The 25,245-nt window shown below is 44.5% G+C and overlaps 1 protein-coding gene across 1 annotated transcript in view; it reads left to right on the forward strand.

Moving 5' to 3' along the window:
* The first annotated feature begins 6,309 nt into the window (after positions 1-6,309).
* Positions 6,310-25,245, forward strand: part of LSM6 (LSM6 homolog, U6 small nuclear RNA and mRNA degradation associated) — a 126,824-nt gene continuing 107,888 nt past the window's right edge. Inside the window, exon 1 of the mRNA XM_069631235.1 lies at positions 6,310-6,417. The gene's annotated coding sequence lies outside the window, so the exon portion shown is untranslated. The remainder of the gene's footprint in view (positions 6,418-25,245) is intronic.

Here is a 25,245-nt window from a genome sequence, read left to right on the forward strand (position 1 = left end):
AATGCCCCTCTCCAAGCCGTGTCCCAGTTGCGTTCGAAGTTGTTCCCATCTCCGTACGAGATTTGATTCACCTCCAGTTTCGCCAATATTCACGTGGGTTACGCAGCTGGATAGGAGGTCAGGGACATTGGTTTTTCTCTGCGATTCCTTACGTGATTTTCGCCAGGTTTTTTCCTCATGTGAGGCTAGACATCATCTCCTTGCACATTCCGTCGAATATACTTGAGGGGGGGTCCGAAGTGGGGGCTCAGTCCACTTTTCCGGGACCTCAGGTCGAAGCTCACACAGAGGAGTTGTTCATCTGTGCGCCCCCTGGTGGCCAATCCGCCAACACTTTTTTTAACCCAGCTCTAGCACCGCCCATTGAAGAAGCACCATCCATGCAAATAACGCATTGCAGTTGCTCTGCCCCGAATTGGTTTACAAAATATTTCTCCAATATTTCTTTTCCACGGCAGTACCAAGAGCAATCAAATGTGTGGCCTCAATCCACCTGTGGGGGAAACTGTTTCAAGCGCGATATTAATTCTGTACTGATATCAGAGGACAAGTCAGTTATGCGGCGGAAAATTGTGGCATCAGACATAGGGATACTTTTGCATTTCTCAGCTGCACCGTCACTAAGCATTACCTGGTTGACAGCAAGAATTGTTGGCAGAATTACTTTCTCAGCATCTGTAAAGGGATTTTTGTTTTTGCACATATAATGTGGTAAGAAGCTTTCAAAGCGTTTCAAGGTACTGGAGCCACATTTTTAACAGTGTCCTTCTGCATGCTTTGGAACTGTGGTACAAACAAATCCTGGGTCTTTGTTGCTAAATCGGCCCAAATGCCGCCTTAATTGCGTTGGCTTCAGGCTTGCTAATGTAGCACCACAAACTGCAGCTTAACTTGTATAGCAACTGCGATCCATGTGAACCCAAAGTCCAAATAAGACACATATTTCCTTGTTGTTGCATTTCGTTTGTCTGTTTCACCTCTCCTTCGGCATTTCATTTGAGATTCCTACCATCCTTGGGTACTAGGAAACGAGCCAGTTCTAGGTGATATTACTGCATATTAAAGCCCGAACACAAAAAAAAGACAGATGATTTTTTGGCTATTTTTGCATTGGCTTTAAAATTTGGAAATATCACATACTGCCCCACTCGTTCCCCACCCGCTCATTAACTCGTTAATCGTGGGGCGGTTAACCCCCAATTTCCTCATCAGCCCCAATCAACACAAAACACCCCCCCACACACACACACACCCCTCACCTCTGCCTCCTGCAACAACTCCGCTGGGGCTTACAGCGCCCGTCAGCCCTTGCGCGCACTCGTGTGCTGCAGGGGTTTGACAAGCATGATAGCTCGATTTAGAAAGACCACTCTCTGCGGTTATGGAGCAGTCTTTCTAAAACGACCACCCCCAATTGGTACAGTGAAAAAGATCTTTTCACTTAGTACCAACGATCCTTCTAAAAACAGAGCCCGAATCTGTGAAAACATTGCAAAATCCCACTTTAAGTCACATTAGTTTTTAAAAAGCATTTCGAGTTTAAAAAAATTAAAAAGGCTTCAAAAGATTTCAAATGGCAAACATCACATGCAAAGATTTAAAAGGAACCAAATGAAAGGATGGGGAAAAAATAATTTAAAAAAAAAAAAGTCCCCAAAAGAAACCATGTGAACAGCTTGGGGGAAAAAAACCTCTGCAACAATGGGTCAGAAATACTGGTTGGATTGACAAAAAAAACAAAAACAAAAAAAAAAACACATTGATACAAGACTCCCTGTTCAGATAGTGAAGTTCTTGCTGTAATTTTTTTTTTTTTTAAGTGTGGTCCTGCACTAGGCCACAGATTTGGCACTGTAAACCACACCTGGATGCACATTGCACAGGGCCAATATAAACCTTCAGCACTTCTACTCAACCAATGGTACATAGGGAAAAGAAATCCTTACCTGCCTGTGTGACTGGGTCATGTGCTTCACTGGTTTTTTCTTGCTGGGGCTCAGAAGGTTAGGCTGACACACCGACGGTTGCAGCGATGCTGCTGCAATGAAAACAAACAGTTAGTCAAGGATACATGGGTCTACCTGAGACTTCAAAATTAAGATTAGATGAGCAAAGGTTAAAACCAGCGTGTTCATCAGCTAGTAAGCAAGACATAACGCTGGGAAACCAGGAGAGAGTACACAGTGCACCCAACTCCCACATGAGACGTGAACTTTCAGTACCGCCCCAAACTGGACATGAGAAAGGAACAGCCTCAAAAATAGTTTTGAAATCCCAGACGGTGACTCCTATTGTCCCACCATCACTCACAGCAAAATGCAGTCATTTTTAATAAAAGACATCCTTACCGTCGGCAAATCCTACTACAGATGTCAGGATGGTGCCATTGGTGCTGGGGGACTTTGCTTCTAAGATGGGATGATAGAGCCAATGTGTGTTCCTGCAATTGAAAAAGTACAATAAAAAAATCTTATACACATACCAGATTGACCATACCAATATTTGACCACTACACTCGTCTGTACACATCCTCCCCTGGTGCAGGGCCCTACCGGTAAATCTCCAAAGTTCCCTATAGGCCAGTCCACCCCAGCTGGCAGAGTGAACACTACAGTCAGAGCACATACCTGAAAACATGACTCATATTCAGTCAGAGACAAACAAATAATAGAGCGAGGTAAAGAGCACCAGCTTGTTATTTTGTACCCTTTCTATTCCCTGCCTAGAATAAATGAGAAGTCCAGCCTGGCATTCCAATCATTCATCTACATATCTTACATAGAATCCGACACAGTAGTTCTTAGCTCACCAAGCTTACTTTCGGAAACATCAAGTAATAGCCATGTAGCCTTTACTGCAGTTCGGCGACAGTGCTGAAGTAGCAGCAGACTGCCGCGGCTGCCATGACAGACAAGAGGACCCCTGGCTTCTCTGCAACATATGGTGCCCCATGCAGGCGAAGGCCTGGTACCCACAGCAGGACGATATACATGAATTCCACTTTAAATCACTTCCATGGCAACGGTGCACCCAAAGAACTGTTGGAAATGCAGTCATTTTAGTACATCAAGGGATGCATAGACTCGCTCTATATTAGATGGCTACCGGGGCTGCTCAGCAGGTTGACGGACAGTTGCTGAGACGTTATATGGAAAATATAATTATGTGTATTGATATATTGTTGTTTCTTTAATGTGTTTAAGATTGAATTTAACCAAAACAATTAAGAAATATATGCAAAACTTGTTAATCAATGACTTTTTGCAATTACTTATAAAAAAAGAAGCGCTATAAAATGTGTTTGGCCATGGGATGGGTTGGGCAATGGGTTGGGGGTATTTCTGCCTCTGTAGTGAAAACCAAAGGTTGGCAGCCATAAACCCAGTCTAATTTCCCAATAACTGCTGTCAGCACAACGGAAGTATTTATTTGTGACTAACCAGTATGATAAACATAACATCTTTATATATAGTCTGTGATAAAACACAAAGCAAGGGGCCCATAAATTACATAGTACTGGTGTGGTGCTCAGGCCAAAAAAATAAAAACCATCTCAAAGAAAACTAGGGATCGCAAGTTTCAGCAGCGTTTTTGAGTTTAGAAATTACATTTTTCCTATGAACCTGTGAAATGTGCTTTTGAACAATAATGTGTCCAGCATGTAGAATGCCTACTTTCAACAGTGATCCCCCCAATACTCTGCCACAGTGATGTTCATGGCCCATTGATTTACGTGGTGTCCCTTTCAGGACAGAAAAACAAATGGGATGAGCAAACAGAGCCAGAAGTGACAGCTGGGGAAAGGAGCACTGTGTAGATTAGGTCACTGAGCCTCCAGTTTCCCTCTGCAAAGCTGGGGGGCTTGGTAAAGCCTGGTCATGGCTGAGGCAGGCCGGGTCCCGAGATCCAGCCAGACATCTGATGCCAGACCCGGCCAGAGCCGTCCCATGGACCAGAGAGGCTGACAAGGCAGAGGGGCAGCCAAGGCAGGGGGGCCGGCGTTGTATGATATCTGGTTCCTCATGGCAGATTGCTGGAGCTAAGCAATCTGCCATGGGGGAGCCAGATATCATACAACACTGGCAATGCATTCTTCCATCCCCACTCGCCTCCTCTCCCCCTGTGGCCTCCAAGGTGGGGGCACCAGCATTGTAGTGATCCGGCTGCCCTGCTCGTCTCCTCTCCCTACGCGTTCTTCTTTGTGGGTCCAAAGGGGGAGGGAGAAGCAGAGGATCAGAAAAGGCCTATAACGCTTGCTCGTCGGCACCCCCTCCAAATGCGGTATGGGGGGCTGAGCCGAGAAGCAGCATCCCTTACCAAGCAAGAAGACACTGGCGGGACACCAGCAGGAACACAGCATGGACAATCTATCCAAATGCAGGAAAGCACACGTCCAGGCTGCGTTTATTTCCTGTTCGTGGCCATGTCACACTGACTGGGCATGGGGGGGCCAGTGGCTTGCCATGCACAGTTAAGTAAGGCAAACAATAACTAATTTCTCACCGTCCTGGATCACACGCCCCACAGATTGAAGACCTCTGTCATATATCATCCCCAGCGCAGGAGGGCTCGGCAGCCCCAGAGGCACCCAAGCCCGCGTGAGCCTGTGCAGAAGAAGAAACAAGCATGCGGCTGTGGTAAAAAAGGGATCGACATGGGGTTTCATTTCCAACTAGCTGAGCGCATTGCTGTTTTAACAGTGAAAGCCGTGTTGCGCCGATAAGGGTGAAGAAAGATGGCGTATAATCCAACTTGCTGTTGGCAGGCTAATTTGGAAAAAAAACATGTGCACTGAAATTCCCTTGGCGTGCATGGCACGGCCACAAATGACTTCTGTTGGTGGGGGAGCCAGGATGGGTATAATACCAGCCAAGAAGACACACAAAGATCCGCTGTTGCTACAACTAAAATCAAAATAGGAAAAACAAACCCACCGGCACCCATACCCGGCGCTTCGAAACACATCCAAGATGTATAAGCGCCTTTAAATACGCACAAAAAATACGTGCCCATACACGGCATGGAGTGGTCATTCCTCTGTGAATCTCTTCCTAAGCACATATAGACGTCCTACGTGAAAACGTCCCAATGCATTTTAGAAAGTATCAGCAAACTTTTAAACAAAAGCACCATGCTATCGGGTCTCATAGGGACTTTAAATGAACAACCCCCTGCCCGGGGAATGTTATGCTAGAAATTCGTACCCAAATCCGTCTGTCTGCATAACACACATATCCCCATCTGCATACTTGCCAACCCTACAGATGTAGGCAGTAGGCTACTGTTTTTTAAGCAGTCCTACTGCCTACAGATTTGGGTGACAGATCCTACAGATTTTTCAGTGGCAGGTAATGTATGCAACACTAAGGCACACTGCAGGAAAAAGCATGCAACACATTAGTCCGTCTGTACAGTTGGCTGTTAAGTGATTACTTTAATTGGGCTCAGACCAATCCACTGACCTGACAGCTACGTGACTCTGCCCTGCAACCACCAGTGAAGGCAAGTGGCATAGCGTACCACCATCACACAGCATCTGCATATAAGACTGAGGAGGGTATCAGTCTCCATGTTGTTCAGTTATTCATCTTGCACTGCGGGGATAAATATGGATTGCCCAGGCTGCTGCTACAGAGCAGTGGCAAACGTTGCCTACCAGCTCTGTGTGATTACCTTCTGTGAAGTTAGGTAATTGAATCTGGTGTTAACTTACCGTTCAGAATGATACATTTTTAACATTTGAACATCTTTCCATCTTGTACCGTTTGATGGGTTGTGCATTTTAGAATGCTTCAGCGGTGCCAACAATGTATGTTTTGTATTTTACTGTGAGGTCATTTTTATGCGAATTATTATTTTTGAAACTTGAAAATTCCTACATCTTTTTGGTCACAGAATGTTGGCAAGTATGCAACTGCTGCACATACATATCCTCACCTGCTGCACATAACAAAACCTCCAACCATCCCCTCTCCTTGGGAAGGGAGGAACACCCTGCCCCACACCATAAAACACATTTCCCACGGGCAAATCGCCTTTAAATAAATCTCATCCCTGTCAAATACCCAATTTACACAGAAATACTCCCTTCCCCCCCTATGCATTAAAGTAACAATCAACATGAGAACACTTTAAGACTTACCATAAAACAAACTCAAGCACCAAATAACAAGCAACTATACGAAATGTGATTTGTAACGGACAACGCATTATCTTGCCTTGCCCCTCCGTCCCGCTTATGCCACGGCTAGCTGCCTTCCCGCTCGTGCAAAAAAAAGATGAGGACGTGAACGTTTCAGAGCACGTGATGCGGAACACGTGATGACGTAAGAGGAGCGTTGCTATGGTCCGTTTTTCAAATGGGAACTAGACACTACCATTTACGAAACGTTGTATCCAGATTCCAGGCAGAATAAGGTGAGTTCGTGCGGTCCCGCTCTTGTAGTGAATTTTATATGCATTTCTTTTAGCTTCCATTAACTTAGATCTTCTCACTCCTTTGTTATATTGTACAGAGTAATCCTTTTGCAACCTCTCGAAATTCGCGTTGAAGCTGTACTTCGTTGTTTTGTTCTTATTGCATGTGGAAATTAAACATTGTAATTACGTGAATTTCTAAACATCTTGTTTTAAAATTACACCGCGCAGCCTGTTGTTGTTGGTGTTGTAGACTCAGTTGCTGCTCCCAAGCTCATCTATGGTATGGTTCAGCAGTGGTCGAAGTGTACTAAAAGAAGTAGTGGAATAATGTTCCCTACTGGCCTGCACCACTCCCCACAAACCACCTCGCCATGCACAATACATATCCCAAAAAGCATGTGCCTGCTGTGTAACGCTGGGAACGTCCAGTGCGCTGGAAGTGCAAGTTTCATCTTCTTCCTACACTTTTATTTTAAAACGAAACCATTCTGGAATGGTTTCTTTTTAAGATAAAAGTATAGGAGCGGTAAAACCTAATTAAAATAAATATAGGAGCACCGCTCCCGCCCACTTCGACCACTGTTTTTCAGGCTCTGGAATGCTCGCAGACGCACAAACTGCTGTGCAGCAATTATACAGACCCTGCTCTGGTGTAAGTAGGGTGGCCCGCCCCTTTTTTTGAAGAAATGTTTTTTTAATGGCTCTTAATTCCTGGCTTAATTGAAATGCAAATGGTTTGTCCTTGGGAGGTGATGGTCACGTTTTTTAACTGCCAACATGACAATCGGGACCCCAGGAACAAAGCATTTGCAGTCGAATTAAGCCAGGTGTCGGAGCATTAGAGCTTGACCTGCAGGCTTAAAAGGAGCCAGGGCTTCAGGGCCGCCCAGAGAAAGAAAGTAGCAGGCGGCAGCGCCGTGCTGTGTACATGGCCACTTCAGTTTGCAGAATCGCTGTGTCCGTTTGCAGAATGGCTGTGCTGGAGGCAGGTTGTCCCGACGAAAGTCGGGACAAACTGCGTCCTGCATAGCCACTCTGCAAACTTCAGGACAGAGTCCCCAATTGCGGGACAATCCCGCAGAATCCGGGACAGTTGGCCACCCTAGGTGTTAGTGACTACATATATAGTAATCAGGCCCGTTGCTTGACGCAGGTGACTGCCTGGGGTGCAATTGCCCCAGGGAGTGAAATTGCTCTGGTCCCTTGAGGGTAAAATTTCCATTGGTGTGGGGCGCGATTGCCGTGGGGAGAGTAGCTGCAGCACAGTAGCGGCAGCTGCTGACTGGTATTTACATAGTATTTGCGTAACGTTACGGATGTCAGAGGTTCTCTGTACTTTCGCGCCACTTGGGGTGGGTGCATAAAAGGGAGCCTTTACTTGCGGCCACCCTCCTTTGTAGTCAAGCCAGAACAACACACCACAGATGAAAAAAGACGGCTGCCTTTGAGCGTCCCAGCTTACTGCCTGACATGCCAATTGCTTTCTATCCGGATCCGTGCGCAAAGAAAGAAGACTTCATTGCCTCCCTGACTCGCTTTTGTGTAGAACTACTCAGAAAGAAGGTATGTACAACCCGATGCTTCTGTTAACATTGTAGAGAATGTTCCTTTAAACCAGTCTTCAAACTTTTTTGGTCTGTGCCCCCCCCCACTGCAAAATTTGGGCAGCCCGGGCCCCCCCAGAAATGCCAAATGGACAGTATGTGCAAATGGCTATAAACTCTTGTGCGCCGTCATCGCATCCTACTCCCACTATAGTCCGTGGGCTCCCATTACAGACACTGGGCTCCCTCATCCCACTCCTACCCATTCCCTGGGCTCTCTCCACCCCATCACAGACTCTGGGCTCGCCCCACCCTGCTCCCACCACTATCCCAGTGCTACCCCCCCACCCTGTTCCTAACACAGTCCGAGTGTCAGTGGGAGCTGGTCATTTTCTTTAAGTGGAGGGGCATAAACATTTCCCAGAAAAATGCCACGCCGACCGAGCACAGCGAAGGACCCCGAACCAATCAAAGAGGGTGGGGGGGCTCCCTCCGTGAATTACTTTTAAATAAGGGGTTAAAATGTTGCATTTTAGAGCATACCTATAAACAAAATGCGTATAAATCCAAACAGTGTGCAATTGGTGCTGGGGTAGGGGGGGACAAGAGCGAAAGCATGGTATTTTTGACTGCACATCTGAGAGATATCCAATAAAAAAAATAACATCTCTGTCCCCCGGGCTCCACAGCGCCTCAGAAGGGGAGCCGATTTTGGCAGGTGGGTAGGGGGATTGTGCAAAATGCCTTTGTTGTGCAACCCTCCTTCCCACTGTATGCCCTTGCCAAAATCAGCTCAACGGACGGACACCCCCCTCCCCAATCTCTCTCTCATTCATACGAGCAGCCATCACCATACTCGCTCATAACACAAGCATGCATCCTTACACCTATTTAAATGAACATAAACACACCTTCTGCAGGGGCCTGCGCGTGGGTGCTGAAATGCCCCGCTCCAGGTTGCTCTGTCCGTATGTGCGAGGAGGCGCAGGAGCTCCCCCTCGCACATACAGACATGCAGTGCCCCAGCCACCATTTCCAATGAGTTATGCAAGGCTGGCGAAGCAAAACGCCCCTAGGCTTGCATGGCTCAGTGAGCATGTGCGGCTGGGGAACTGAACTATCAAATGGAAACAGTGTTTCCCTTTGACAGTTCAGCCTTCCCAGGAGCACTCCCTCGGCTGGCAAAAGCAGCTGAGGGAGTGCTCAGTATTTCACTCGGCTGGCTCCTCTGCTTCTCCATAATGGGTAAGGGGGCCAATGGGTGGATGCCCCCTCGCCCATTCTGGATGAGCCACCAGGCTCGGACTGGCCTATAGGGCAATGCCTGTACCCAAAATGCCAGGACAAGTACTGTTTGCTGTTGCTGCCTCGTCTCTCTACTCGTGACTTCATTCATCTTGGACTTCTTTGGATTGTGCACGGAATTGCTCAACGCCTTTGTCACGTCCTGGAGGAAGTCCTTTAAGGGTGCACCAACGTGCCTGACCCAAAGGTCTTTCCTGTTGTGGAGGCCACGCCCCCTTTATCGTGTCACAACCTGCGTCCTCAAGTACTGTTTGCTGTTGCTGCCTCGTCTCTCTACTCGTGACTTCATTCATCTTGGACTTCTTTGGATTGTGCACGGAATTGCTCAACGCCTTTGTCACGTCCTGGAGGAAGTCCTTTAAGGGTGCACCAACGTGCCTGACCCAAAGGTGACTGTTTGCCTAAATTAGTGTTACACACAGAGGGCTCTCTGTGTTGCTCCACAACTCGAGCATTGCACAACTGTGCCTTTCACAACTGTGTCCCCTACAAATTGTGTGCTGTAAGCAGTGTTGCTTTACGGCTTGTGCATAGTAGTTTTTTCTTTTGTGCTCCTTTACTAAAAATCGCCTTTTCTGTTTTCTTCTGCAAAGGTCTTTCCTGTTGTGGAGGCCACGCCCCCTTTATCGTGTCACAACCTGCATCCTCAAGTACTGGTTGCTTCGCGCACCAAGTACAGGACAAGTACTGTTTGCTGTGCGGGTCGCAGGGCCTCCTGATATTGGTTTCTTTGTTGACAGAGGAGTATTAGCTACTGTGTGGTGTAGGCTTTAATAATGGTGGTTAGTCTGCGAAGCAGTAAGAGTCTTGCTGAAGGCAACTATCGCGCAGGGATGAATGCCTCTAATCCAGTGCTATTACATGACTCTGACATGGAGCCAAATTCAATTGCAGCGGTTGGTGAAGATGGTTTAAATGATATAAAAAATATCCCGTATAGCCTGCAACCATTAGCAGTAGAACCAAACGATGATGAGTGCAATCAATTACAATTTTGCATATCTAAAGCTCCTCCTGCAGATGGTGAATCAAATAAAAAGCCCACCATTAGTAATACTGTTGATATAGCAAATTCAGAGGAGTTAGCAGGGAATTTGGCAGCTACTAAGCAAGATGTCAAAACCTATGTGGCATCTTCTTTTCTGGGCCCCGCATTGATTGGCAAATGGGAGAACGCTGCCGGATTTCAATGACTCCAAACTCACCTGTTGTATTTTTGCCTTCGGAGGTTAAATGCATCTGTTTGCATAATCTTCACGATGGGCCCTCTATCCATTCATCTGCATGTATTGATTCTTACCATCATGAACGTGCAAAGAGACCTTCCTGCAGTTCACCCATATTCTGTAAAACTTCTACTGCTCCAGGCCCCATTTCAGCCCCTACACAAATGGTGAATGAGACCTTTGATGAAGATTTGTGCTACGAGGTAGGGGCACGATCACTACCAGTCAAAATCCAACAATCTCATTCCAAGGATCTAAATAAAGATGATGACCTAAGTAATTTTCCGGTGATTTCATCTCTCTTAAATCTCTTGGATAAGGGTCATGACTTAACTCGCATGCAAATCAACTCCCTAAAAGAAATGGTGCTAACTCTCACCAACAAGGTTTCCAAAATTGAGGGTATGCTGACTTCGCAATCTGCTGTTCAATCAGAGAAACAGGCACTTATAGATGCATGCTTACTGAAAGCTCTGTCAATTAACGATCAAACGCGCATGAATCAATATACACAAACGGATGATTCTTCTGTAATTGTGGCATTTGACTCACGCACGTATGCAAGAGGACCAAAGGAGGTATGTTCCTCTGTGACTTATGCTGGTTCTACTGCTTTAGTGGATGAAGTGAAACGGAACTCTCGGATACTAGATGAGTTAGTTTGTTTATTAACAAGGCAACATTTAGACTTAAAATTTGGTGGGGGGCGTCTTGAAGAGTATGCTGATGCTATTGGTTCTATGTCAATTCCAAAAGGGAACACACCTAATAGCCCCTCTCCCCTGGTAAATGTCATAAATGAAGCCGAAGAAGAACAACGGAGAAACGAATCTATTCTCGATGAAAATCTGGTGAAATTCAGTGAGAAGGGAGATATAGTGAGTACTGAGTGTGAGGACATTGATCCTGAAGGGTCACAGTTACCTTTTATGTCACGCAAAATGAAGCGAGCTCATATTAGGGCAATTAAAAGAGAAAACAAACTGAAAAAAAAGCTATCAACACTGGATGCAAAAAAAAGGAGCCAGGACGATAGCAAAAAAAATAAAAAAAATAAAAAGAGAGAGACTATTGCTGTTGACTTGGATGAGTTGCAGTCTTCAAATTCAAACGTAGGCTCTGCAAACGTATCAAAGATTGACTTGACTCAACTGAATGATGAATCAAAGTTAGTCTTAAATGTGGATCCTGCTACTGCTTCCCATTCTCAAACAAAAAAAACGGGAACTGTTGTGAAGTCATCTGTGGTTGAGTTGGGATTGGTTAATTCAGGACAGATGGCACAAGGCAGGCTTTCGACTTTCTATCCTATCATTGGAAAAAAAACCACGGTTAAGGGACAAATGAAGGATTTTGCTCCAGATAAGTTTACCAGGGCAGTCGCCAAACAAAAAAAGGCCTGCGCTATGTTGACGGGAAAAAGTTCTGCAAGGAACACAGATAATCCCCGATCTGACGAGGAATCTGAAAATAACGACAATTGTCCAGAAAGCCAAATCGATTCAAACGATTTTGAGGGGGCTTTTATAAATGCAGCAATGGAAGCTATTGACACTAGAGAATCAGTTGGGAATAAGCCTCCGCCACCAGGCAGCAATGAAAAAGAAGAAATCAATTATGTTTTTGAAAGAAATGTAAGATATTTTCTAGGCTGGTCTAGTGATCAGGCAATTAATGGTAAGCAAAGGTTGAACAGATCGTTTTTGTTTAATATCTTTAGAGAGAGCCCTAATCTAAGAACCCTCCGCATGGATGATATTGAGTGGTTAAGGCTGGCAAACCATAATAATCTCAGAATGATTTGTGCCCCACATTCAGCGATGATACTCTGGTTATTGTGGGACCATAGAGAAGATTTCAATTCCAGCGGGCTAACCCTACATCTATTTAGAACGATTGAAGAAGCTGAGATATTTCTGAATGAAATGTTAGAACCTGAGGTTGTGAGTGGATCCACTCGAGCAAACTCATCAGCTGGTTCCGAACATACTGTTGAATTAATTACAAAAATTTCTGAGCTGGTGACAGCCACTTCGAACATTTCTTGGCTAGCTCCCCTTATGCCTTCTATTCTTGATTTTTCTAACAAGCAAAACAAACAATAGTCAAATAATGTCACAGCTCAGAAGGTTCAGAATCTTAAAATAATATCTTGGAATTGTTGTGGGAAAAGAAACCTAGAGAAATGGTCATCTCATTTTGTTTCAATGGGTCCTCACACTATTATATTCTTACAAGAAACTATGTGTGTCAACGAATTGAATATTGAGGGTTACTCCAATTTTTGTGTACCTGCTGTGAGAGGTGTAATTGGTCGACCGCTTGGAGGTATTGGTATTTCAAAGGTTATGTACGCAAAACACGGAGTGTTGGCAGTTGAGTCTATCCTTACAGGTTCAATGTCCAATGTACTGTTATTGGTATGTGTGTACCACAACCCTGCCAATTTATCGATTGAGGCTGCATTGGATAACATGGATGAGCTACTCGAGGAAGCTATGGTTAGAAACCCAAAATACACGATTGTCATTGGGGGTGACTTTAATGCTGTCTGTCTATCGACTTCATCTAAGTTACTTCACAAGTGCAAGTCTTCTTCGAGTGCCTCGGAATCTATGGGGAAGCGTTGGGTCTCATATTTTAAAGATTGGAATATCCAATTGCTGGAATTTCTTATTGGTGACCATAAAGGAACATGGAAGAGGGGGACTCACTCCACATATATAGACTACTTTTTTGTCTCATCCGTATGCATGCCTTTGGCAAATAATGTTTTAATTCATAATCAAACTATGAGTGACCATTTTCCAATAAGTACAAGTATTAGATGTGACCTGGCATCTTTAAACAAAGAAGTAGCGTTGGGATTGGTGACCCTCCATCGACCACAGAATTCTGTAGGCTGGTCTCCTAAAATGTGTAGAGAGCTTTCCTTTTTGGTTCATAGAGATGTGATTCGGGTTTATAACTGGGTTGAACTGTTTTTTGATGCACATAGAAGAGAGGATTGCAACTCCTTCATAATCAAAACACACATTGAATATCTAGTCCAAAAAGTTCAATCACTTAACCCAACAGGTGAGAGTGGGTACAATTTGGAAATAGCAGCAATTAAGAGGGAAAAAAATCGATCTATACGTGCATTAAAGAAAAAAAATCTACAGTTTTCTCTGTATCACTCCACAAAAATGGGAATCTTAAAAGAATATAGGCATAAAATTGCATTTATAAAGTTTAACGTAAAACTATTGGCCAATCAGCAAATGATGAAGTATCTCATCACTCATGATACCAGGAATATTTGGGCAATACTCAACAACAAAAAGGGGGCGCTGTTGCATGATTTTGCCTCCCCAATTGCTTCAAGTACATGGATCGACTATTTTAAATGCAAATATAGTTTGCCTGTCCAATTTAAGACACACAACTCTGGTATACTTGAGCATCATTGTAAGGATCTTATATTCTTCTCTATGAAGGAAATTGTTGAGGCCATTAATCTGCTCAATTATTCCAAAGCTGCTGGGCCTGATGGGTCTGCCTGCCTGTATTCTAAAAGATGACCCATATTTTTGGGGTGCGATTCTCTATACCAAATTTGCATTTATTCTATCTACCAATCTCATCCCAAAATCTTGGCATAACACCATAATAATTCCTCTATATAAGAAAGGGAATCCTAATTTACCCTCGAATTTCAGGCCAATTGCATTAATGGATGCCTCTGAAAAGGTTTTTTCTATAATTTTACTTCAGCGACTCCAAAGTTTTATTAAGAATAAGAATATATTTTCAAAGTTTCAAACGGGGTTTCGTAAGTATATGGGGACTTCGTTAAACGCTCTTATTATCTCCCACATATTTGCTCAAACTAAAATATTAGATTCTGGTACAGTCTATATGGCTGCACTTGATATGAGCAGTGCTTTTGACTCAGTCATAAGAGAGGTTTTATGGTCAAAACTCTTAAAACTTGGTTTTCCAAAAAGAATGATTCAACTAGTTGCAATGCTACACAACCACACGACATATCAAATTAGGGTAACCAGAGATGGCGCCTTAACTGCTCCTATTTTGACTATGACAGGAGTTAAACAAGGCTGTAATATGGCTGCCACTTTATTTAACCTATACCTTTGTGATATGGATATGTTGTGATATGGATATGTTGTGGAATGAATCTGGTTTGTTTCCTGTGAAACTAGGGGAACTGAAAATTTCATGGTTATGTTTTGCAGATGATATCTTACAATTTGACCGCACTCCTAGTGGACTACAGTTAAAACTGAATCGATTTGCTAAATATGCAGCATCTCACAATCTATCACCCAATTCTTCAAAATCACAAATTGTGGTATTCCGAAATTTTAGAAAAATTAAATCGTACAAGTGGCAACTCAATGGCATTGATATCGAATGCGAAAACTCAATTCGTTATCTGGGGTATCCCCTAAATGTCCAGTACTCTCTCAAATTTTGGCAGAAATATCTAAAGATGAAGGTCCATCCACTAGTATCGATGATGAAGATCATGCTGAGAGAACAATCTGTGAATTTTCGTTGCAACCACTGATTGATTTTTATTTATTGAAAGTGGAACCGATCCTCTTATATGGGTTAGATATATGTCTTCATGACGTAGGGGTCATATTGAATCAAATTCAGGGTAGTGTGTGGAAAAGCGTTTTGGGGCTATCTATATCAGTTCCCAATTCTATAATTGGGCACGAACTTTGTCTAGTATCTCTAGCAGCCAGATGGGTTTGGAGAAAACTATCACGCTATGCTGATATTATGGCACCTCACAAGTATTCTCTATATGAGGACGTATATGGGTTGGTTGTGCTGTCCGAATTAAAATCCATGTGTGCGTTTGTTAATCAAATGAATCTAATCCTCGTTGATTGTGACTGCACTATTTCTGACCTAGTAATGAAACTCCCAAAAGTCAAAAGAAATCTTTTCGATCGGGACTGGTCAACCACCTTAGATTGTAACAATTCTTATCATCTGTATGTGGAATATGCTAAAAGGCCACGTAGTAGAGATATGAGATCGTCGTATTTGCTGTTATGTCCATCAAGTAAGATACGGAGAGCATATTTAAGGTTCAAATTAAATCAATATCATACACTTGAAAGAATCTACCTGGGGCGTATCTATAAAGGTGCTTTTTCAAATCAACACTGTTGCTTTTGCGATTATGACATCAATGAAACCATGAAACATCTTGTTATCGAATGCATTTTTTTTTAACGGGAGAAAAAATCTATTGGGGAAATTTGCTGCGAAAGATACTGATATCTCCAAAACATCCTTATGGGACAGTTGTATGTATGGAGGGAGCATGGTACTTGTCATTTCGTTAACTCGCTTGCTGAGTAAAATTGAAAATGGTTTAGAAAGTGTAAATGTCTACTCTAACCCTACAAGTTAAATCTGTGCATTTCAAGGTGTGGTCTATCGAAATTTTTGGTATGTTTGGGGCAGGCCAATCTTAATACGGGTATGAGAAGGTTGCGCAAAGTAACAAATCGTAAAGATATAATGTAATTTTCTGAATTAACAATGCTAAATTTTAAGTTGCAAAAGAAATGGTTGATAATCTAATTGTCTGTCATTCGAAATTTTAATGAATAATATATGAAATTTTCAAAAGTTTTGTAAAAGTTTGCCTTTTGTAAAACTATAAGCAAAACGCAAAGTCTTTTAAATAAAAAAAAAAAAAAAAAAAAATGCCAGTGTCGGCCAGTCAAAATGAGCCGCTTTTTTGGCCAATGTGGCCCAGTTTGATGAGTTACTTCACTAGTTTTGACCATTGTTGCTGAATAAATATGCTTTAAATATCTCACTCTGCTTGCATTTTAACAAAAAAACACGACCTTGGGTACTATTTCACAGTCTGTGACTAAAGGAATGAATGTCCATTTGCAACTGTGGGACACTTTTCCATTGGTGCCTGAGACAGTTTTATGGTCCAGATCGACCATGTGAGCCGCCCTTGCCTGTTTCTTCCAATCTAAAAAAAAAAAAAAAAATGTTGTTTACATTATTTCATGCTGTGCTCTCGCTCCGACCCCTGGGATGAGGCCGCGCCCCACTGTTTGAAGACCTCTGCTTTAAACTGTGTACATAGTCTTCAGCTGGTGCTCAAACAGTAGTTTGCATAGTTCAGAGTGCATTCTGGGCAAGAACGGGTAAATGGTAATATTTTGTTACTTTCCTAGCCCGGATTGTTTTCCAACGTGTAGTCGCCTGTCTCGGTTGGATCGAGTGCATGTATTGCAATCGCGTTGCTGTGTTCCTGCTTCCCCTTTAGAAGGTGTCCCGCGCCTGAAGAGGTAAATGGCAGAACGTAGCTTCGCTCTTTTCTGTCCCAAAAAAAAAGTCTAAATGCCAGAAACATTTCTCAGTTAGAGTTGAAAGCGTATATTGGAAGTTGCTGCTGTTCTGGGCACTTTCAGCCGCAACCTTTCTTCTTTGTTGGTTTTAATTGGACATGTTTGAAACTTGGTATTGTTTTCTGCAGCTCGGAGAACTTCATTTTTTGTTAGGATTCGGGGCAGGGACATATGGAACTAATTACACTTCTTTTCATGGTTCCATTGAAGTTTTATCCCCATGCAAATTGTCCTTCGTCCTGGCGGAAGTCCTTTCTCGTACTGAGTTGGCTGCAGTGGTGCAGCTAGGATTTCTCAACAGGGTGAGCTGCGCTGTGTACACATAGGCCTGTGGTAAAGTTCCCCCTGAACCAAGGGGAATATATTTGAGACGATTTGTTTGCTTTTGCTCGGTCCCACGGACAAGATCCGAGTTTGAGCTTTGATGTTATATCTTTAGTTCATTGTTTAGAACAGCAAACTGGTACTCCTTTCATCGGCAGGGCAAGGATGATGGGCAGAAAGGTCCTGGCCAGAATTCAAAAATGCAGGCAGTGCAAAATAACTCTGAAGTGTGAATATTTGACCACAAGTAAGTGAGACCAATGCCCACTTTTTGTCACATGCTTTTTTCACACTCTTGTTTCTTTAAAATGGGCAGAAGAAGCACTCTCTAATCCACTTTTACAGGGAGCTGCCGTCTTTATGCATTCCAACAGGCCTACAAGTACCAGAATGCAATCTGATATGAGGTTTATTATTTCAGTCCAGAAATTGGACTACTTGAGATCCTGTCCTGTGGGTTGAATTACTTTGGAAAGTTCTACACAGGCCCCTGAAGGCCATGTGCGATGGACGGATGGTATAGTGAATTCCACTTCTATTTAAAAGTGTCCAGATGTAAGGTGTCTTTCACGTAAGAGATTATACGGTGCGGGTAAGGGTCAAATAAGGACAGCCATGCAGACAGAGTGAAAGAGATTAAAGTGTGACAGAAAACGAGATAGTCAAGGAAAAGGTGAAGAAAGTGAGATTAAGAAAGGGGGAACGAAAGAGGAAAATATAGACCCTATACGGGAAGCAAAATGGGGGCAGAGATTGCATGAGAGAAATGGAAGCAATGTGCTGTTAAAGGACAAGAGTGAGATGGAAGAAAGCTGAGTGTAGGGGTAGATGTGACTCGCAGGAGGAGTTGAAATGTAACTGGTAGAGAGCACTGTGGCCAGATTGTGCACTGTGGCCAGACTGGGTAGAGACCGCTATATCACACTTGCTGTGAAATGCACACCGGGATGTGCAAATTGGCTAAGCTCCAGGGCTGCAGAACGACTCTGTGGAGTCCAGCCCTCCGTGCTCACATCAGCTGAATGCCTCCTTTTGATGTTTCGTCAGAAGAGTTGTTTGCTGACTAGTACTTTCCTTTGGCACAGAGCACCCTCCGGGTACTGAAAAGTGAATGCTCATGGATGTGCCAGTAGTCAGGCTGTAGTGACCTGCAGCCTGTGTGGGACGTTGGTCCTAGGTGAAGTGAGGGATGCTCTTAACCTCAGTCCACACCCTACTTTTTATTTACCTTCATGCCCCTTGCTTCACTCTGGCCTCGTAATGAAGCTCGCCAGTGCTCATGTGGTGTTCAGGTTCCTCACCTCTGTATTGTTCCATTTCAGTTTTTGCTTTCTTAATGGTTAAAACAAAGACCATTCAGTTGAGGAATATTTTATTAGATCGATTGAGTTTCTGGTCAAATGCTGCCTGCCTATTTGACCTGGAGGTTGGCATCTGTGCTGTAGATAAAGTAGGGTGTCTGTGAAATGAGTAAGCGGCTGTGATTGAGACCTCCTGCCCTTTCCTTTCGCACAAATCTAACAATCTGAAATCGCCATCGCTTTAAAAGTGACTTTCAAATGACAAACGGCACTCCAAAAATTGCTAAACAATCTGACCTTTCTGAGGTCATTGGCGAGATGTAATTGAAAGGAAACTCTGTAAAATTTGCTATATGGTCCTAATTCAAGCAGCCCTTTCTCTGAACCAAAATGTATTGCCTCTCTCAAACCTTAAAGTGCAGTTCATGGTAATGAGTCAAGTTTCCAGACTAAACTTTTACCTCATCTGCCAATTTGGAGTCTTGTTTTGTTGTAGTTGGGTAACAGCGTATTTGGTTGAGAGAGGGATTGACACTTGCAATGTGAGATGGTGAACTGGAACCTGTCAGCCAGCGGTAGGAATTGGCACACATCGTATTTGTCCAAATGCTAGAACAGAATTTTGTTCAAATGGGTACGGCCATGATGTAGCCTCTCCAAATTTGGTCTACTTTCAACTCGGCACCTTTTAGAATGGAGCCTCTTTACCGCTACTTTGCTTCGCAATCAATGCATCATTTAAACTAAAAAGACTTTTTAAAAACGTTTTTGGGGAGTTTGGATCACTCCTAGCAAGAATATTGCAACATGTTATAATTGGGCCATACTTTCTGACTATTTCTTTTACTTCAGGCGTTTGAAGGTACTGGCAATGTCAAAACCATTAAGACTTTCGGGAGCACAGAACCGGCAGGGGAAAAAAAGTGGCACAAGGTATCAAAAGTGCCAAATTACTGTCTTCATTCTTCAAAGAAATTAGATAAGCACCGTCCCCAAGGCCAGGCAACGGGCATTTCGGAGGAACCGGTACTGCCTGTGGTCATGCCACAAGTTTCAAGAGATGAGGCCTCAAGAACCCAAGCACTAGAAGCAATGATTACCAACAGGAACAAGGCACTAAAACGTGTTGGTTTGAAGACCTTTTTTTATGGCCTAAATCAGTGCCTGCATGTGCGAGATCAAATTGTAATGGAGGGCCACAGGCTATGCCTCCCTGGTCCTACCCAAAGGATGACATAAATTGGCACTCTTCTTCTTCATATGGGCTCATGGTATTACCCAACAAAGAAACAGTCTCCAGGCCATGGCTGAAATATTCTATTTTGATTGATAGTCTACTGTTTTTGCTGTAGGCTTTTTGACCCTATGCCAAAATCAAAACTTGGTAGTGATGGCATTAATAACTGGAAGCATATTGGTAACTATTTGAAAATGCACAAAGCATCTCCTGAACATGCCAAATCCAGTGACAAGTGGGTGGATGCTGAAAGGTGCCTCACAGGACATGTTGGTATTGATTCTCTCATGCAAGATCAAATACAGGCAGAGACCAAGTGTTGGTGGGCTGTGCTTGAAAGAATTATGTCAGTTGTCTTTCTGTCCAAAAATAATTTGGCATTTCGGGGCTCTTAAAACAAGTTATTTCCGCTAAACAATGGACCTTTCTTAGGCCTTGTTGCACTACTAGGGAAATTTGTTATGATCATAATGGATCATTTGCATCGAGTGACCTCACAAGAGATCCACAGTCACTATTGCGGAAATGTCATTCAGAATGAACTAATTCGTTTAATGGTGTCTCAAGTAAAGAATGCAATTATACAAAGAGTGAAGGCTGCAAAATATTTTTTATTTTGGATTGTACCACAGATATCGGCCACACCAAGCAACTGCCTCACACTGTAGGATTTGTGGATATTGCATTTCTGTGAAAGAATATTTATCGCCCCACAGACTAGACATCTGGTGAAGGACTTGCAAACCTTCTGTATTCTGAAATGTCAGAATACAGTCTAGAGATGGACAACTGCCGTGGTCAGGGTTATGTTAATGGTGCATGATTGGGGTAAACAAAGGAGACAAGCGCGAGTTCTCGAGCAATACCCCTGTGCATTTTCTAACCCATGTGGCTGCCACTAATTTGATGGTTGGTGATGCTTCCAAATCCTCTGTGAAATCTGTTTCTCTTAATGGTGTACTTCAGAGACTCTATAATTTGTTTGCAGCTTCAACCAAACGCTGGAACATTCTCAGTGAGCATGTAAAACATCTTTCCTTGAAAAAGGTCAGTGATAAACGATGGGAATGTAGAACTGAAAGCTTGGGAGCAGTGCAGTATCAATTTTCTGAGATACACACAGCACTCATGAGCATTGAAGAAAAAGTCAATGACCCAACATTGTCCTCGGAGGCTAAGTTCCTTGCTTTACACTTGGAAGATTTCAGTTGTATTTGTACTTAAGTTGTGAGGTATGACCTATTTGGATGAACATTGTAAGCAAATCCATGCAGTCCAAACGAATTGATTTGCCGGCCTGCAATGACCTGCTTAAGAACTGCATTCCCTTTGCCAAAAGTTATACGAGTGTTGGTTTTGAGTCTGCTGTAACAGCAAAAGAGAGAGCCTTACTTTTAAGGCACCCGAACAGCATAGGAAAAAAATTAAGACTTGGAACAAGACCCCTGAGAATGATTAACTTTTTTAAGTTACTGTATTTTATACCCTGATTGACACCATACGTACTTCACTCGAAAGGTGCTTTCTCCACTTGTCTGCGCGCAATACAAGCTGGGGTTTCATGTACAACATAAAGCTCTTGCCTGGAAAAGAAGAACTGATACAACTGTGCAAGCACCTGGAGCAATTGTTTGCAAAGGGTGGTGATAGTGCACCAGAATCTGATATAGATGGGTCCCAGTTGGCCGAGGAACTGAGACCTATCCAGCCATTGCTTCAGAAGAGTTCTATTATGCCTCTTCAAGTTTTGCAGCACATATCAAAGAAACACATTGGTTGTTTCCAAATGTGTGGGTTGCCATAAGGCTCATACTAACAATTCCAATTACAGTGGTGAGAGGAGCTTTAGTAAATTGAAACTGATAAAGACATACTTGCGCTCCACAGTGGCCGAGGAAAGGCCATCAGCCCTTGCAAATACTTTCAATTGAGAGTGAACTTGTTTAAAAAATTGATTATGCAGCAGCAATAAATGCTTTCGCAGCAGCAAAGTCCAGGAGAGTGCCCTTATTAGACCTAAAAATTGACACAAAATGTATATACTGTTTGCACTAATTCCTCGGACAAAGCAGAGTACACAAAGGTCTTTAATCATGATGTAATAAAACCGATTTCATTTGTTAAGCAGTGATTTATTGACCTTGGGTAGGAGTTACTTAACAGTGTAGTTTGGGAGTGACTGGCGTGCCGGGGTGCTTTCTAGTGTTTTGCCTTGGGTACCAAATGGACTAGAAACTGCCCTCATAATACCTGCACAGGCTAATGATTGCAGACGTGTACTGTCTCCAGCTCGTCTAGTTTCGTTATGTCTGCTTTCATCTATTGGGACAGTCCCGCTCGCATAATGCTCAACTGCGACCGAATGGTGTTCACTAACTTGTCCCCAAAATCCTGAAAGCATTGGCGAAGGACCTCCTGGGTGTCCACTTAATCTTTTGCAGTGCCTGCCAGCGCCCCCAGATCGTCTCCTGCCCCCTGGCCCCTGATCTCCCCCAGTCGGTACCTCGCTTTCTCTGCACCAGTCTCTGCAGGGTGCTCTCCACTGGTTTCTTCAGACTTGGGGGCAGCTTGCATGTCCTTCCCCTTGTTTTTGGATATAGTGCGTAGGCGGGTCTGATGGGGGAGAGACCTGCCCCGCCTCTTCTCCCTGTTATTGTTTTGCATCCTTGGACCTCTTCTGGACATTTTTTCAGGGTGTAGGAACCTCCTCCCTCTGCCGCTTTGTGGGTCCGCCCTTGACTGTGCGGGTGGGGGGGGGTTGGAACTACCCTCTAACTGTGCGCAGTTGAGCCTCTGTTTGTCCTCCTCGGGTTTCAAATGACCCTCCTCCTGGCCTTGGTGCCAGGATCACGGTGCCCTGAGCCCAACCAAATGGCCTCTCGCTTAGTCTTCCTTGCCCACCACGGACGTAGATGGACTCTTTAGCCCTCTATTCGGCATCATGATTGGCTGGGTCCCACCGGTCACTGTCTTCTATGCGTGGTGCGCCACTTGCTCCCTTGTCTCCCTTGCTGTGCTTCTGGATGGGGGTGTGCTGGCTGAGGCACTATATGCTGTTCCAAAATCGAAAATGTACCTCAAATGGGCCTCCAGCCGCCCCGGCTATAATACCACATGGCCTCCCCTGGTCTTCTCTGCAAAGTGCTGACTCCAAAGCTTGGTCAGGGGCCCCCCAGCCACGCTCCCGCACACCTCAATTTCACTCTGCTAAAAGCTGGTGATCACTGCCTGCTGATCACTGCCTGCACTGCCCAGCCTCTGTCTGCTTGCACCCTTTCCTTGGGCCAGGGCGCAAGCTGCCTTTTGATGGTTCTCCCACCGACGGGGGGACAAGGGAGAGTCGAGCCCCTGAGGGTCGCCGCCTTCCTGCCTCTTTGCTGTGCGGCCCCTCCCGGGCCTCTTGGCCGCTCCGGGTGCTCTCCTCCGCAACTTTCAGCAGTGGGCTATGAGTTTGGCCCCTCTGGGTCCTCCTGATCTTTCTGATGAGACGCTGCTTTTCCGGTGCGGGGGTGGCTCAGTCCCAACTTGAACTTGTCGCTGCTGCTCGCTCAATCCCGACTCGAACTTGTCGCAGCTGCTCGCCTGCACGGGAGCCCCTGCTCCACGATCCAGTCCCTGTGGGCCTCCAATATCACAGGCAGCTCCTTCCTGACGGGCTCCTCCGCCGTCCGATAGCAGCTGCTTTCCACCATGCCGCCTTGCAGCCGCACTGGATCCTCGGCCGCTCGGCTGTCCTCGGTCTCCCTGAGTGGTTCTTATCTCTCAGCTTGGCCTGCACTGGCTGCGGGTGCAGTGCCCCCATGCCTCGGACACCGCAGTGACGGAGGCCGCACACCCACCTCTGCTGAAGTCCCCCAGTCCGGGCTGTTACACTCCACCGCTGCAACCTACATTGATAAATCCTCACCTTGGGAAGGCTCTTTTAATCTATCTTTGTCTTTGGCCCGGGAGGGCGGAGGGGTGTGGGGGTGAGAACTCCATGAGCATGCTGCTCTCACCTAGGTGGCCATCTTAGAATCCCAATCACGATGCACTTTTCAATGGGTATCCATCATAGATGCCAGCACAACATGCTGTGTGTTTTTTTGAAAGGATATGTGATTTTATTTGGCTGCACTGGCATTTTGGGACACCCAGTCTAGCCATTTTTTGCTGTGGCATGACATATATATATATATATATATATATATATATATATATATATATATATAGGATTCTATGACAAAGCAAGCATGATGAGTTTTATTGTGTGTCTGTCTAGACTGGCATTTAGGGCAGCCAGTCGAGCCATTTCTTACTGTGGTGTAGCTTTTTTCAGTGGGTATCAAAGGTAAAGCAAACGTGATCAGCATTATTACGCATCTAGACTCTCCTGCATTGTGCAGTGTTTAGACATGTTTTCTTGTTGTGACAAGACATTTTTAAAGGCAAAGCCAACAGGAGTGCGAGGCAGAGCCATGATGAGCATGTTTTCTTATAGTATAATTACTGACATTATGTTATGTGCAGTTGATTTGTACCGCACTGCCACCCAGGGGCAGTCTCCAGGTGCTCGTGTGGATCTGCAAACAAGTGTGGTGAGGGGTTATTGGAGGAAAAAGGGTGAGAGGATAGGTTCAGAACCAGGAGAAACTGGCATCTGTGAGTGTTTTGCATGTGGTCACTTGTGAGCGACCTCGCACATTGTAACCGTATGGGTAAGATTCCATGCCTCGGGTGTGTGGTAGTGTTTTGCGTTGGTGTTAGAGTTGTGTGGTTATGATGGGTTGGTTGTGTGCACTGGTTAGATAGTGTACATAAGGAATTCAGTCACAGGTGGCCGTAGCTGTGCGGTAGTCCGGCATCTTGGTGTGTTGTTGCATTTTAGATGGTATTGGGCTATGTGGGTGGTTCACTCTGTCGGCATAGTAATGGCTCTCTGTATGTTTGAGTGTGACTAGTCCAGGATTTGGTGTAGAGGCGTCAGTTATGTAGGAGGAGCAGGGGGGGAAGAGGGTTGGTAAAGTCTGTCAGTTAGTTGTGGTCTCTCTAGGGCGGCCCTTTGGATGCCGCTTGACGGTATTTAGCCAGGTTCTTGTTTGCAGTTCTTTGGCCCAGCTCGTCTCCTCTCTAGTTGTCTGCTGTGTTGTTGCTGGTGTCCCTTCTAGGGTGTCATTGTCTGCTGAATAGCCAGGTTTTGAGCAGTTTCCAGAAAGTGATGTGGTCTCCTGTGGTTCTAATTACTTTGGGCATGTTGTTCCAGGTGTTAGCAATTAGACGTGGCAAAGCTATACTGACGAATTTCCACTTTTCGTGGTGTTTTCCCTCGATTTGTAGGTCGTTGCTGGATTGTTCCCTTCCTGGGCGATACCGGCTAATCTTGTCTTGGAGATATTCCGCTCCTTGTCTGTGCAATGCTTTATGGGCGATGCAGAGTGCTTTGAATTTGGGGCACTTTTTTTTTTTTTTTTTTTTTATTTTTTTAACCGGTAACCAGTATAGTGTTTT

The sequence above is a fragment of the Ambystoma mexicanum genome, chromosome 6q (genome assembly GCF_040938575.1).
Source record: "Ambystoma mexicanum isolate Mex_15411 chromosome 6q, UKY_AmexF1_1, whole genome shotgun sequence".
Taxonomy (NCBI): Eukaryota; Metazoa; Chordata; class Amphibia; order Caudata; family Ambystomatidae; genus Ambystoma; species Ambystoma mexicanum.